The sequence below is a fragment of the Sapajus apella genome, unplaced genomic scaffold, assembly GCF_009761245.1.
Source record: "Sapajus apella isolate SASKATOON/1434 unplaced genomic scaffold, GSC_monkey_1.0 scaffold101, whole genome shotgun sequence".
Taxonomy (NCBI): domain Eukaryota; kingdom Metazoa; phylum Chordata; class Mammalia; order Primates; family Cebidae; genus Sapajus; species Sapajus apella.
In genome coordinates, this window is record NW_022437041.1 from 3,780,496 (window position 1) to 3,796,087 (window position 15,592).

General features: G+C 37.1%; 1 protein-coding gene across 5 annotated transcripts in view; it reads right to left on the bottom strand.

Moving 5' to 3' along the window:
• The window catches only part of NAALADL2 (N-acetylated alpha-linked acidic dipeptidase like 2), a 1,348,438-nt gene that overhangs the window by 990,992 nt on the left and 341,854 nt on the right, over window positions 1-15,592 (bottom strand). The gene's annotated exons all lie outside the window — the stretch shown is intronic.

Genomic DNA, 15,592 nt, shown 5'->3' on the forward strand with positions numbered 1-15,592 from the left:
CCTCAAGTGATCCACCCACCTTGGCCTCTGAAAGTGCTGGGATTACAGGTGTGAGTCACCACACCTGGCCAGTCACTACATATATTTCATTCAACAAATATTTATGGAACAATTCCTCTGTGCCAGGTACTAAGCTAGGTACAAGATACCTCAATGAACGGAATAATGGTTCTTGCCTTCTATGGAGCTTACATTAGTCAGGCCTACTGTTTAATAATTTTCAAAAGTCCTGAAGAATATGTATTATATACATGAGGATATAAAATATTCATAATTTTAAAAATTGAAGCAACAGAAAAGTGTGAAGAAACAATTCTTAGCGCTAAACTCTAATACAGTATTTGGTCCAGGGAATGCTATATTAATGCAAAATAATTCTGGTGAGAATATTTTTAAATGTTACTTTGTCCATTTGGACTGCTGCTATAACAAAATGTTTATGAGTAGCTCATAAACAACAGAAATTTATTTCTCACAGCTCTAGAGGCTAGAAAAGCCTAAATCAAAGCCCATGTAGATTCTGCATCTGGTGAGGGCCTGTTTACTGTTCATACATGCCTTCTTGCTGTGTCCTCATGTGATGGAAGGATGGATGGTCTCTCTGGGGCCTCTGTAAGAGCACTAATCCCATTCATGAAGGATCTCAAATATAATCATCTTGGGTGTTAGGATTTCCACATAGAATTTTAGGAGAATACAAACATTCAGACCATAGCAATTAACAAAGGAGAAGACACAGAGAGGGGCCTGGAAAGAATGTGGCCTACAGCATGTCTGTCCATATGTAAGAGGGGTGCTGACTTCATTTCATGAGAAGTTTTAATAAAAACAATTCAAAATACTACAGAAGTCTACATTAGGTAATACTTCAGAAACGTGTTAAGTATTTTACTTTATGCAAGGAAATTTTCTGAGATGCAGTGGAGTAATAATTCTTGTTTCACCATGCTTTCCTTTTGAAACTTTCCTGTAGTAACGGCTACAAAGCTAATAAAAGCAAGCTCCAAAACTCAAAACGTAAAGTATACTTTATAGCTTCCTATTGTATTTTTGTTTCTATGTAAATTTTATCTCACCAATATTCATGGGAACACATATAAATAACTATAAAACTACAGTAAATAATAAGAGACAACATCATCTTGGTTTTAAAATAAATTATTGGCATTTTTTAGATTATCTATTGGGTACATACTATTGCACTGGTGTGTTAATGATTTACCACTTATTTTACTATACATTGACATAATTATAGAAAAATAAATTTCTACAGGACACAAAATGAATTTTTCTTACGCACATTTTTTTTTTGAGACAGTGTTTTGCTCTTGTCACCCAGGCTGGAGCGCAGTAGCACTATTTCAGCACAGTACAACCTCTGCCTCCTGGGTTCAAGCAATTCTCCTGCCTCAGCCTCCCAAGTACCTCGAATTACAGGCATGCACCACCACGCCCAGCTAATTTTGCATTTTTAGTAGAGAGAGTGTTTCACTATGTTGGCCAGGCTGGTCTCGAACTCCTGGCCTCAAGTGATCCGCCTGTGCCGGTCTCCCAAAGTGCTAGGATAACAGGCATGAGCCACCATGCCCAACCTTAGGCACACATTTGCCAGATTATTGTTTTTAAAAAGCCATATAATGGAAAGGAGGGAAAGAAATCAAATCAGATGCAGCATTACCACATAGGCTTCACTTGAATTATCAATTTTATAGTAAGGTATAATATCAATACTAGGAACCAAAAACAGGTAAATTCCCCGATTTTGACTCTTTTCAAGGCTACACACTCCACCAGGAAATGGGAGACCAAGGATCTATGGCTGCCAAGAAATGCCACTTCGTCGTTGATTCACTGCAGGAATGTATAAAGTTGTCTTACACTCTCTCCCTTGAGTGTGGAGAAAGAGTCAAGAGTAGTAACCAGTTTTCAGACACGTCAAGGAGTCCCTTTTTCTTCCAGGCTTACTTACACTATGGAGAGATGTCAAAGATCTGACTCAGCATAATGACACCCTATTGGCCCAGATACTCCAAATAGTGCTTCCAGAGTCAGACTTGTTAGCCAGCACCCCTCAGCAGGATCTTTGTGACAACTGAACTCAGAGGCTGTTCTTCTATCTTTGTTCAACTTCCTTGCACTCTTTAGTGACAGCTCCCATGATTTACTTCACTTAACCATTGTTGGTTGCTAATGTGGGTATTCTTTATAGTTGGAACTACGATATTAATTGTTGCTATGATATTAGCTCCTGATGGTAAACAGTTAAAGCCATCTCCATTCCTCTTATTCGCTGTTTACGATTTAGGTTCAGCTTACCTCCTCGAGTGCTGTTTTGAAAACATGTTCTAGTTTTGTTTTCTTGTGTTTTTGTTTTAATATCAATTGATCCTCAGCACCATTTTTAGAAGTCATTTCACAACATGTTTCTTAGTGAGAGCCACAGATGTAGTTAAAAGCTTTCACAGCCTTCTCAAATAATTGGTTTGCAAAATAATGTACTTATAATATTTTTCAAGTCACAGTAAGGCAGCAAGACTCATTAATACTTAGAAGGATCTGTTGACTCCTCCTCCTCTACCTACCCTACCTTACTCTCTTCTTCTGGCTCCTCTTCTTTCAGTAGTGGCAAAATGCAGGGAAAGTAAATGAAGCAGTACAAACTACCAAAATAGGTGGCGACCCCAGCCGTTCCCAGAATCCACCACAGCTATATAACAAGCTACGCTCTCTCCCAGGCCTGGAGTTTCTGTCCATGTATTATTGGCCAGCAGACAGTTACAAATGAAGCAATATGGATTAATGAAAAAATATTTTGCTTCCTTCCAGTGATGACCTCAGCAAAAAAAGATGTAATAAGTCCCAGACAGATCCAAATCACATAGGATTATTAAAATCCCTCTATTGAAGACCTGTTACTCCATTAGTGACCTCTTTCCTATCACAAACTTCTCTCAAACTCTTCCCCAAGGTGGGCTCAACAAGAGCATGATTACTTTTTCCTTAATGATTACTGTATTTGCTTTTGGCTTTTCACATTGGAATATTATGAACATGAGGGCCATGCAATGTAGGCAACCAAGATTAATGCCTGTGTAGGTTGGTCTCAGTGGGTCCTTTGTTCTGCTCAGTAGATCTCCATATTTGGTTCACCTCAATTTGGTGAACCTGAGAATGTAAGCACTCTATAACCTCATTTTCCTTACTCCCGTCCTGTTATGGGCTGACTTGTATTCCTCCAAAATTTCAATTTTGAAGCCCTACCATCCAGTACCTCAGAATGTTACTGTATTTGGAGATAGGGCCTTTAAAAGGTACATAATTTTAAATGGGGTCATTAGGGTGTGTGCTTGGTTACTGGGCGTTCTCACAAGAAGAAATTAGGATGCAAACAGGAGGAAGACCATGTGAGGATGGTGAGAAGGCAGCCATCCACAAGCCAAGGAAAGAGATTTAAGAAGAAACCAAACAGGTTAACACCTGGATTTTGTACTTCCAGCCTCCATAATTGTGAGAAAATAAATTTCTGTTAAGCTACTGTCTCTAGTGTTTTTTGTTTCATTGTTTGTGTGTTTCTGGTAGCCCTAGCAAACTAATATGTGTCCTTTTGTCTTTTTTCAAATAGACTCCTCCTTATATCGATACTACCCAATAATGTCACAACTGATGATGCCTCATTGCTCTACTGTGCTGGACCTAAGTGATTCCAATTTCTATTGCAATTCTTCTGTTATGAGCAAGCTTTTGAAATGTCTAATTGTCCCCCAATGGGATGTTAAATATAGAGCATATCAGCCTCTCATCTTAGGTCTTGAATTCATATTCAAGTAACTTGTCAGAAGACCCTGATATCTCTTTTTGAGTCTCTATCTCTAGAGAACATCAAGGATATTTATTCCTTTATGCCTTTCAACTACCCATCTAACTACCCATCTATCTATTGTCTAATCTCCATATCATACGCACTCTAAAGGTGACGCTGAACCACTAACTTGGTGTTTTGTTTTGGTTTCGTTTGATTTGACAGAGTCTTGCTCTGTCACTCAGCTGGAGTGTTGATTTGGTTATTAACCAACTGAATCTACTTCTTTTCCAATTCTGGTGGTGACAAATATTTAGGTAAAAGTTATAAAAGTTACTAGAAAACATTCGAAGTTTCAGCTTATATACAACATATTGACACTCAGGTTGAGACTCAACTTTATAAAAACCCCAAAAGATTTATTCCATACTTATCAATACTTCTTTTTTATTTCAAAATGTCCAGTTTTGAAATATAGTTGAGTCCTATTTGAAATGTGAATGAGAGATTCACTAGTATTGTTGCCCAATAATTCTTAGTCTATAATTTTGCTCAGTGAGTTACTTCTGAATCATTTTAGCTGAGAAAGTACAAAGTTATTTTAAATTATTTAATTTTTGCTGACTTTCTAAAAGAGCTTATCTGTTCATTCATAGTGATCACCTTTTTATTCACAGTACTGTTTGCTTCTAATATCACACACATGTTGCCATAACAATTTGTTCCTCCCCATTAAGGTGTACCTTGACTTGTTTTCCATCTTTTTCAGGCTGCCTATGCAAGGCACTTTTGTTCATGGAAATCTATAACTCATCTTTCTCTGCCGTGTTATTTAAACCTTAATGTTTAATGATTATTAAATCTGGAAATTTAATATTCCTCTGCAGTACTGTTAGTTTATTCTTCATTTTTCTGCAAAATAATACACATTTCTCCAAGTCAATTTAGCAGTTCAAGAAAATCAAATTGACAACAGATAACCATATATATGTAGAGTTCTTTAATATACTAATAAATGTCAAGGCTTTAAAACCTTCAGCATATAATGTGCTATGATAGGGTCCTACAAATTACTGGGTTAGCTTCATGGACAAGAGAATAGACCAGCTCGCTCCTAGGGTATTTTTTTTTGTATTACAGTCAGGAAAGATCTGGGATACAATGATAATTTTGCCTTTCAATGTCCTCCACCCCCAATATTAATTAATTAATCATTGTTTCCAAGTCCATAGGTTCTCTTCCTATTTTTAATCTGTCTGCAATGTCCCTTCTAATAATTATACAACAGTAACTATTTTAGTGGATATTACATATTCTTACCATGTTTTATAATAATAAGTGCTCTGGAGTTCTTCAAAATACTATAAAAACTGCAATATATTTTTGAATGTTTATTGAGTTCAGAGCACACTATTGTAAATACACACACCTACATATATATACATATGTTTTACACATCATATGTACATTACACATATATATGTGCACACATGCACATACAGGCTTATATATATGCACACACACATACATGTTTATATATGTGTGCATATGTGTGTGCATATATATTCATATATAAACATGTATGTGTGTGTACATATACACATACACGTTTATATATGAATGCCTTATTCCCTCCTATAGGAATTTGCTTCTGGATATAATCTACATGGGGTCATAAACAAGCGAAAAGTTAAATAACTACACAAGGCAACACCTCAAGAAACACTTCCAGCTGCATCCCAGCTGGGTATAAGCAGGGACCTGGGCTGAAAGGTCCTGGAATTACACACTGCTATCCTCCTCCCTGTATCCGTGGACTCTTTACGTGGGTGGTTGGGAATACTCAGCTAAAGCAATGATGAGGTTAGGGGAATTTATGAGAAACTCTGGAATATGAAGCCAGCATAGATCGTAATGCAGCAGTTCCCTCTCTGCTTCACTCTCAGCCAGATCTTCAGGTATTCAGAGCACCCCCTCAGTGGTTTTCTCATTGGATCAGTAGCCTGAGTCACTCTACCCTTCCAGTGCACAGACTGTGGTGTAATGGAACTCTCTCTGCTCCACACCCAGGAGGATCTTCAGGCATTTGGAGTGCCTGCTCACATAGACTAGCAACCTGGAGGACCCTATCCTTCCTGTGAAGGGATAGGCTCTCTGCTTCATGACCAGGCAGAACTCCAGGCATTCCAAGCAATCACTTTCCTGATTCAGCAGCCTGTGCTGCCCAACATTTCCTGTGCAGAGATCATGGTGCAATGGGGCCTTATCCACTCAATGCCCAGGCAGATTTTCAGGCAGTTAAGAGAATCCAGTCACCTGGATCAGCAGCCTGAGTTACCCTACCCTTCCTATGCGGAGATTGTGGTACAGAGGGGTCCTTTGCACTCCACACCCAGGCAGATGTCTGGGCCCCTGGAGAACCCACTCTTCCGGGTTAGTAGTACAGGCTTCTCCCTCCCCTTGCCTATGAAGATAACGTAGAACTGAATAAATTTTATAGCTCCATGCCTAGGCACACCTGTGCATACCTGGCAGCTGTCCACTGGTTTCTCACTTGGCATTGACACTTGTGCCTGCCATTAGGAGACATGTATGTGGACCTGCCTACTTGGTTCCTGCCTGCCCCATCCCCAGGGGCTAAGCAGCGAGCTCAGGCCAATATGCATTCTAAGAATCAGCCCATTACCTGATACAACAGTGAGTTTCTGCCAGTAAACAAGGATCAGTATACACCTAGTCATGTTGGCTGCAGCCAGCTCTTACCTATAAGTGTCATCAACGGGCTTATAGGATAAACTACATAGTGTAATATAAAACCTGAGAAAGACGTGCATAGGGATACAGAAGCAAAGCCAAAAGACCTTACCCAGCATCCTCTACAGTTACACTCCCAGGGAAGGGGAAAAGGAAAAAAAACGTTACAGGGGAAGAAAGAAAAACACATAATTCTACTCATACGAAAATAATTACAAAAATTAGAAGTTATCAGTATCTCTAGATGAGAAAAAAAACATAGCAAGAATTCTGCCATGATGAAAAAATTTGAATATAGTGATACCACTAAAGGATCACACTAGGTCTACAGCAATGTCCTCTAACAAAAAATGAAAGTCAGAAATGACAGATAAAGGATTCATATCATGAATTGCAAGAAAGCTCAGTGAGTTCCAAGACAAGGTTAAAAATCACAAAAAGAAACCCCTAAAGCAACCCAGGAAATGAAAGACGATATAAACATATTAAAAAGAAATGAATCAGAGCTTCTGGAATTCAAAAGCTCACATAAGAAATTTTAAAATACAACTGGATCCTTTATCAACAAACTGGGCCAAGGGAAAGAGAGAATTTCCGAGCTTGAAGAGTAATCTTTTAAACGAACCCAGTCAGACAAAAATGAAGAAAAAAGAGTTTATAAAGTGAACAAAGTCTTCAAGAAATATGGTGTTATATAAAGCAAACAAACTTATGAATTATTGACATTTCTGAGACAGAAAGAGAAAAAGTGAACAACCTGCAAAACATATTTGAAGGATTAGAAAATTTTTCCTAATCTTGCTAAAGAGGTAGACATTCAGATACAAGATACCCAAAGAAAACATGTGAGATACTATATAAAACAAATATCACCGAGGCGTATAATCACCAAAGTGTCCAAGATCAACCCTAAAGAAAAAAATTTAAAGGCAGATAAAGAAAAAGGCCAAATCACGTTCAACGTGAACTGCGTTAGGCTAATAGCAGACTTCTTAGCAGGAAACTTATCAGTAACAAGAGACTGAAGGCGAATTTTCAGCATTCCTAAAGAAAAGAAATTCTAAATATTTTTTGAAGACAGATTGTTGCTCTGTCACCCAGGCTGGAGTGCAGTGGTGCGATCTCGACTCACTGCAATCTTTGCCTCCTGGGTCCAAGCAATTCTCCTGTCTCAGTCTCCCAAGTGGCTGGGATTATAGGTGCATGCTACCACACCCAGATAATTTTTTGTATTTTGGTAGAGACAGGGTTTCACCATGTTTTCCAGGCTGGTCTCAAACTCCTAGCTCATGAAACTCACCTGCCTCAGCCTCCCAAAGTTTTCAATGCTATTCCTATCAAATTTCCAATGCCATTTTTCTCAGAATTAGAAAACAATAAAATTCATATGGAACCAAAAAAGAGTCCAAACAGACAAAGCAATGTCTATTTGCAGAGGCATTACATTACATAATTTCAAACTACTATAAGGATGCAGTAGCCAAAACAGCATGCTAGTACAAAACCAGACACATAGACCAATGGAACAGAATAGAGAACCCAGAAATAAAGTCACACACCTACAGCCATTTGATCTTCAACAAAGTTGACAAAAGTAAGCAATGGTGAAAGGGCTTCTTATTTAATAAACGGCGCTGGGATAACTGGCTAGGTATACGCAGAATGAAAATATAATACCATGCTCTCACTTATAACTGGGAGCCATTAGCTATTTTGGCATTAGTTTTAATGGCAAAAACCACAATTACTTTTGCACCAACCTAAATAAGAATTGAGTACTTATGGACATGAAGATGGCTACAATAAACACTGAAGACTAATAGATGGAAACAGCAGACGGAGGGGAAGGGCTGAAAAGTTAACTGCTGTATACTCTGAGGACTACCTGGGTGACAGCATTATTCATATCTCAAACCTCAGCATCACCCAGTATATCCATGTAATAAACTGGCACATGTAATTCATGAATCTAAAATAAAAGTTAAAATTATAACAATCAAAATTAAAAATTAAATTAAAAAGGACAAAGGATCTCAGTTATCATAGTCCCCTCCTATTCACTTTTTTATGTTTCAGTTACCTGTGGTTTACTACAGTCTGAAATATTAAATGCAGTACAGGTATTGATCGACTTAGGACCTATGCAACTTACGACCATTCGACTTTACGACCACAATCGCTAGCCACGACTGCTCCGCGTCTGGCAGCGCAAACGTTGCCCAGCTGGGCGTACGACAGTGCCGACCAGCTTCCGGCAGCACTACCATCTCCACGTGCACCATTTCAACTGTTATCCCAGACTCGGTACAGCAATTTGTGTTTTGTGTCTTGGATATTTTTCATCAAACCCCTCCCAAGATGTCTACCAACAGGAAATTGTCTTTGTCTACGCCTCAGCCTGCCAAGAAGGAAAGAAAGGCCATCGATCTCGACACGAAAATGAAGGTAATTAAGCAGTACGAAGGAGGAAAGAAAGTGAATGTGATCGCACGTGATACGAAGTTATCACACTCGACTGTGTCAACAATTTTGAAAGATAAAGAAAGAATTTGTGAAGCTGTGAAAGGTTCTGCACCCACGTGATCAACAGTTATAACAAAGCAACGAAGCAGGCCCATCCATGAAATGGAGAAATTGCTATATATTTGGATGGAAGATCAAATTCAAAAGCGGACACCATTAAGTCTTCTTACTGTGCAGATGAAGGCGGGAAGTCTATTTCAGACTCTGAAGGAGCGTGCTGGAGAAGATTACAGTCAAGAATTTGTAGCAAGCACTGGCTAGTTCTAGACATTCAAGAAAAGATTCCAAATGCATAGCGTTCGAGTGACTGGAGAAGCAGCGAGTGCGGATGAGGAAGGAGCACGTAAGTTTGTTGATAGTCTGGATGAATTAATTACAGATGAGGGATATCTAGCAGAACAGATTTTCAATGTTGATGAAACTGGATTATTTTGGAAATGGATGCCAGGACGCACTTATATTCACAAAGAGGCCAAAAGCATGCCGGGATTTAAAGCATTTAAGGATATGCTAACTCTGCTGCTTGGCGGGAACATCGCAGGGTTTAAGCTGAAGCCATTCTTAATTTATCACTCAGACAACCCGCATGCGTTCAAGAATGTTAACAAGCACACACTGCCCGTCTACTTTCGTTCTCAACATAAAGCATGGATGACACAAGGATTGTTTGAAGACTGGTTTATGAACTGTTTTATTCCTCAAGTTCAAGAATATTGTTTGAAGAACGATATTCCTTTCAAGATTTTATTGCTACTCGATAATGCGCCTGGACACCCACCACATCTAGGCGATCTCCATCCAGATGTAAAATTTGTTTTTCTTCCGCCAAACACGACTCCACTCATCCCGCCTATGGACCAAGGTTCGATTGCTACATTAAAGGCCAACAATCTCCGAACCACCTTCGCTCAAGCAATATCCGCTATACATGCTGACTCACAACAAACGTTTCGAGATTTTTGGAAACACTACATTTTCATGTGTATCAAGAATATCGCTACAGCCTGGGAGGCTGTGACGACAAAGTGCATGAATGGCATCTGGAAAAATTGTGTTAAGCACTATGTTAATGATTTTGATGGATTTTACAGTGAACATGAACTTGAAACGATTCGGGAAAAAATAGTAAAACTCAATAAAGACCTTTATTTGGAGTGTGAATTGGAAGATGTCGAACAGTTGCTAGACAAAGAATCCGGAGAACTTACAAATGAAGAGCTAATCGAACTGGAAGAAGAAAGAGTGGTGGAAGAAGAAAGAAGAGAAGCAGAGAAAGAAGAGGAGGAGCCAGAAACAAAGTTCACCACTAAGGGATTATCAGACGGTTTATCTTTACTGAATAAACTTCTTATACATTTCGAAGCAATGGACCCAAACATCGAACGATTTGCAAGGATTGAACGGATGGTGCATGATGTGTTTCGTCCATATCGTGAAATTTATGAGGAAAAAAACATACAATTCAGACAAAGCTCACCATGTTTATGAAAAAACCAACTCCGGTAACCCCAAATGCTGCCTCAGGTGATGACATCAACGATCTGCAGCCAAGCACCAGCGGCCAATAAAAGGTTTCATACATGTTTATATATTTTGATATGTTTTGCAATTGGGAAAATGTTTCCTATGGTATTTTTACACCTGTATTTTGTATTTTTGTATGGACCTGTATTTTGTAATTTTGTATGTTTTGCAAATATTAAACCAGTTGTACTGGTAATGCAGTGTTTTACTTAAACCTGACGAATGTAAAAATAAGAAACAAAACGGTGTAGAAATGATACAAATGGCATAAAATGAACAAAGAAAATTATGATATATAACAATAATGAAAGAAAATTATGATAAAATATGACTTAAAGATTTTTATCACATCATTTCATAGTACTGTACATATAGCCTACTCAACTTACAACCAAATCGTGTTACGACCGGTCCATCGGAACCAGTCGTGGTCGTAAGTCACGCACTAGCTGTATTCCAGAAAGAAAGTAAAAGAAATGCTTCAAGGCAGTGCATGAATTACATAAACAACTGAACAATTGCCTAGAAAATAAAGTTCATGGCAAATGAGAGACAAAACATTCAAGAATTCTAAGTTAAAGAATTATTTTCCAGTTGAAAAGGAAAACCTCTGCTTGGGCATAAAGAATTGATCACATTTGGTCCATCTCATACACAGTATTCAGTCACATCTGTGATTCTCTACTATTAGACCTTAAATACATTGAATCCTCCAGCATCTACTAAAATTACTCAATAATTCCAATTTTAATGCTTTCTTCCCTCCTCACTTCCAATATTACTTCTATGTTTACTATCACATCTTTAATATATTTCTTCAAGAAAATTTTTTTATTTTTTTTTAATCCAGCACTGTGCTAGCTACTGAGGCACATGGTGTAGAGTAATCAGGTCATGGATGATTCTGTTTAAATAAATATGGATTTTGACTCATGAAGTAAGATAGTTAAAGCAGATTTAGGCTCTTCAACAAATATCTGAGCTGTACTGCGAAAACTCACCACATCATGTAATTGGAGATTGTTAGACAAATATACATCTGATAGCACCATCAAAGCTGCATATTCATATGTATAACTTTCCCTATCCTAACTTTCAAAAAAGCCAACATCTGGATTCAAGACAGATAAATCTTTATTATAGAAGTGAGTGATATTATTTTACATTAATGTACATTAATTAATAATAAACTAGCTAAATAAAAAAATATATGTGCTGCAGAACAAGAAAATGATTAGAAGCACAGTGATTTATCTATTTGTAAAGATGTAAATATTTATAAACAAGTATGGGATAATATATTTCCTTCCTCTGTTAAAATACTTTAAAAGTAACAAATTATCTTTAACAAATCTTGAGGTCAAGAGAACAAGGCATATTCCTAGCAAATCCTGTTAATTGAAATACTGTTCTATCCCTGTGGTCTTAATAGTTCCAACTCTATTTAAAAGCAATTTAAAAGAAGTATTAGATACTTTTCAGCATTGTTTTGGCTCTGCCAAAACAATGAAGAAATTCAATAATTTAGCTTTGCAAAATCTAGAAATGTAAATAAAATGAGATGCATTTATGCAGTCTTGGACATTGTGTTTTCATTACACTTTCATTTTTTCCCTTAACTTGTGAAAATTTTGTCAGTTTGAAGAAAGGAATAACAAAACTAAAAATTTTATCATGTCTAAAGAATTCAAATCCAACTCTAACCCCCAAAGATGTTGGCCTTTCATGTTTTCATAAAATGAGTTATTTCACTTCATGGGTCTGTAAAGAAATACATTATATTGCTTTGGTTTTATTATATTGCAATATAATAATATCAACTATATTAACCAGAAATATTAACTAATTTGTTTTTATCTGATTTGTATAATTATTTTTGTACATCATGTAAGTCACCATAACATGGCTAGCCCGATGTTCTAACTTCATATCAGAAGATCTATATTTACAAGATACAAGAGAAGATGATAATTTAATTTTTGCATCTTACAGGTAGAAGAAGGGAAGCTGAGCAATGTTCTCTTGGACTTTATTATTATTAGAGGGCATAAACCTTATCTAACAAAACTTGTGTTTCCTCTGCAATCCACCAAAGACTATGACATTTATATAGCTTTACAGTTCAGTTTTACCCGATCTTAACTAGTCAATGTGTCTTGTCTTTCTCTAAATTCCTTACCTATTATTAGCAGAATGGTTTCTTAGACAAAAAAAAAAAAAAAAAAGAAACAAATAAACTCACCATTACTTGTCAAAAAGTAGAGTGTCTGAAAAAGAAATATAGAACAGATCTATCATCTTCTCTACCCAAGAATAAGAAGCATAATAGCATAATTTTACTTTTTCTTTTTTCTTTTGTTTTTTTTTTTGAGACAGAGTCTTACTCTGTTGCCCAGGTTAGAGTGCAGTGGTGCAATCTCAGCTCACTGCAACCTCCACCTCCTAAGTTCAAGCGATTCTCCTGCCTCAGTCTCTGGAGTAGCTGGGACTACAGGCACATGCCACCATGCCGAGATAATTTTTTGTACCTTTAGGAGAGACAGGGATTCCCCATGTTAGCTAGGATGGTCTTGATCTCCCGACCTTGTGATCCACCAGCCTCAGACTTCCAAAGTGTTAGGATTACAGGCATGAGCCACTCTGCCAGGCCAATTTTATTTTTTCAGTAAAGCTTTTTTGCTAAGCAAGGGATCATGCAAAAATAATCAGATGGCAGCGTGATGCTAATTTAAATAGAGTTCCTGGCTGTGCTCTGGTCTTTTGGTACCAGTTAACTAACTAGAAGTTGGTATAAGGATACCACAGCTAATCATGTAATTCCTGTGCCTTTACACAATCACTGGCTGTGTAATGTGCATTAATTTAGAAAACAGGAATCAATATCAATTGAGAATAGCCTGCTCTAATCTACTGAAAATACAGTGGTAAAGAGGTAATGAAGAGGCAAACTTGAATAAGGAAAGAGTACTCTGACAAGTTTTGGAGCCAAAATTCACTGTGAAACCCATTAAAAAATAATAAACACTTAGTTTCAATTTCAAGACATCAAACATCATAAGACAAAATAAATAAACATAGCAGGAAAGCATTATAACTGTATTCTGTGTCTTTTCTTAGAGCCTACATCTTAATGTCCACTCAGTTGAAATGTCGCAACAAAAAGTCATGTGTCATAGTCACAGGACCCAAACAGTAGCATCAAATCGATATCTGTCTAGATAGAAAATGTCAAACTCAGAAGCTCTACATAAAATCATTTTCAAAGGACAAAATAAAGACTATCATCTTGACAAAGGAAATATAAAACAAACACAGGACTAAAACAACCTGTATATTTTTTAGAATGAGCTACATTTGGAAAAAAAATAATACTTACGCAGTGATCAGTTACTTACATTTTGTAGAAACAAAAAGCAAAGGGTTATAGTGTCTGCCTATGTATAGAAGGCGAAAGGGTAGTAGAATCTGGTATGTGGTTGAGAAGAAAAAGTACAAAAACAGTGATTTATCTGACCATTTAGGATAAATAAGTAAATAACTGTAAACGGCAACACAATTTTCCTTTTCACCTTTAAGATGCACTTTCAGTAGCAAAGCAAATGTGATTCCCCCTCATTCTGGCTGTTTTGTAAGCATTAATTAATTAATCCCAAAATTATCCTTGTGAATTTCAATAGGTATTTCCTCTCTGTGTTCTACAAAAGAAAAAAACATAATATTAATTATGTACATTTATGGTCTCTTTTTTCCTTAGGGGTTCAGGGTGCTTTAGTATTTTAAAATTACCAAACATATTAGTCATTAATGACAGCTCTGATATGTATATAAAGCTTTCATTGTAAGTATGAAAAATGAGGAAGGAACTTTATCAAGCATTTTATTCTTGTAAAAATCACCCCTATACACCAGACCCATTCAAGTTTGGTGACAACATAATACAAAGATACTATTTCAAAAATATGAAGAGATGGTACAACTTTTTTTCTTTAAAGGCACTAAAAAATTGGCCTCAATTAAGTCCTAAACTTTTAAAGTCAAAAAAAGGGAAACAGCGAAGTGACAACTTCATTATCTGTTAAGAATAATAATACAAGATACATTCATTAATTCATTCAACAACTAAGTTTTGTTTATGGAGCTGTCATTCTAGGTTCATAGAATACAGAAATTAACAATGCAAGGCCCCTCTTTATGGAGGTTACCTTCCAGAGGAGGATAAGGGTAACTAAAAAGTAAACAAATTAAATAATTTCAGTTGAAAAATAAATTCCGATGAAGCAAATAGAGTAAGGAAGCAAAGGGTGATGGCTTTTTCTTTCAGTTGTACCAAGGCCCTCAAGTGATGGCCTTGGCAGGTGCAAATGGTGAGGGGGATATAACACAGGGATCAAGGTAAAAGACATAAGAATATGAGAAGAAAATGTTCCATTCGTGTGAAGACTAATTAATATAACATATGTGAGATTCTTAGCATGCTGTAAGCATTCAATACAGGTTGTGTGGTTTGGTTTGTTTGAGTTTTTCTTTCTTTGAGAACTGCTGGAACACTCTAAGCTTTAATTAGTACATACTCTTTAGTTAATATATCCAGTGAGACAAAGTGTTCTTCTCAGAGGAGGAACAAGCTCTATCACTATGGTCCTCAACTCTACCTGTACGTCGGCATCATCTGGGAGCAGTTTTTGAAAAAACAGATGCCCTGAAAGTCCAAATTTTCTGATATTGAAATTCCAAGGCTAGGATCGAGAATCAATTGTCACTCCTACAGCCTTGTCCACCTGACCCATCTAGCCACAGCACAAGGCTCAAGCAATGACGACTTGACAGATAATGCTGATGACTCTAAACATGGCCGCTTAAGAAACAGACAGGAATGTTATGGCTCTCACTCAGGCATTCAAAATAAAAAAACTTAAAGCCCTATGGAGAATCAGGTCTATGGGATAAATTTGGCCGACAGATTGGCAATTTGCCACAGCTGCAAAATGCACA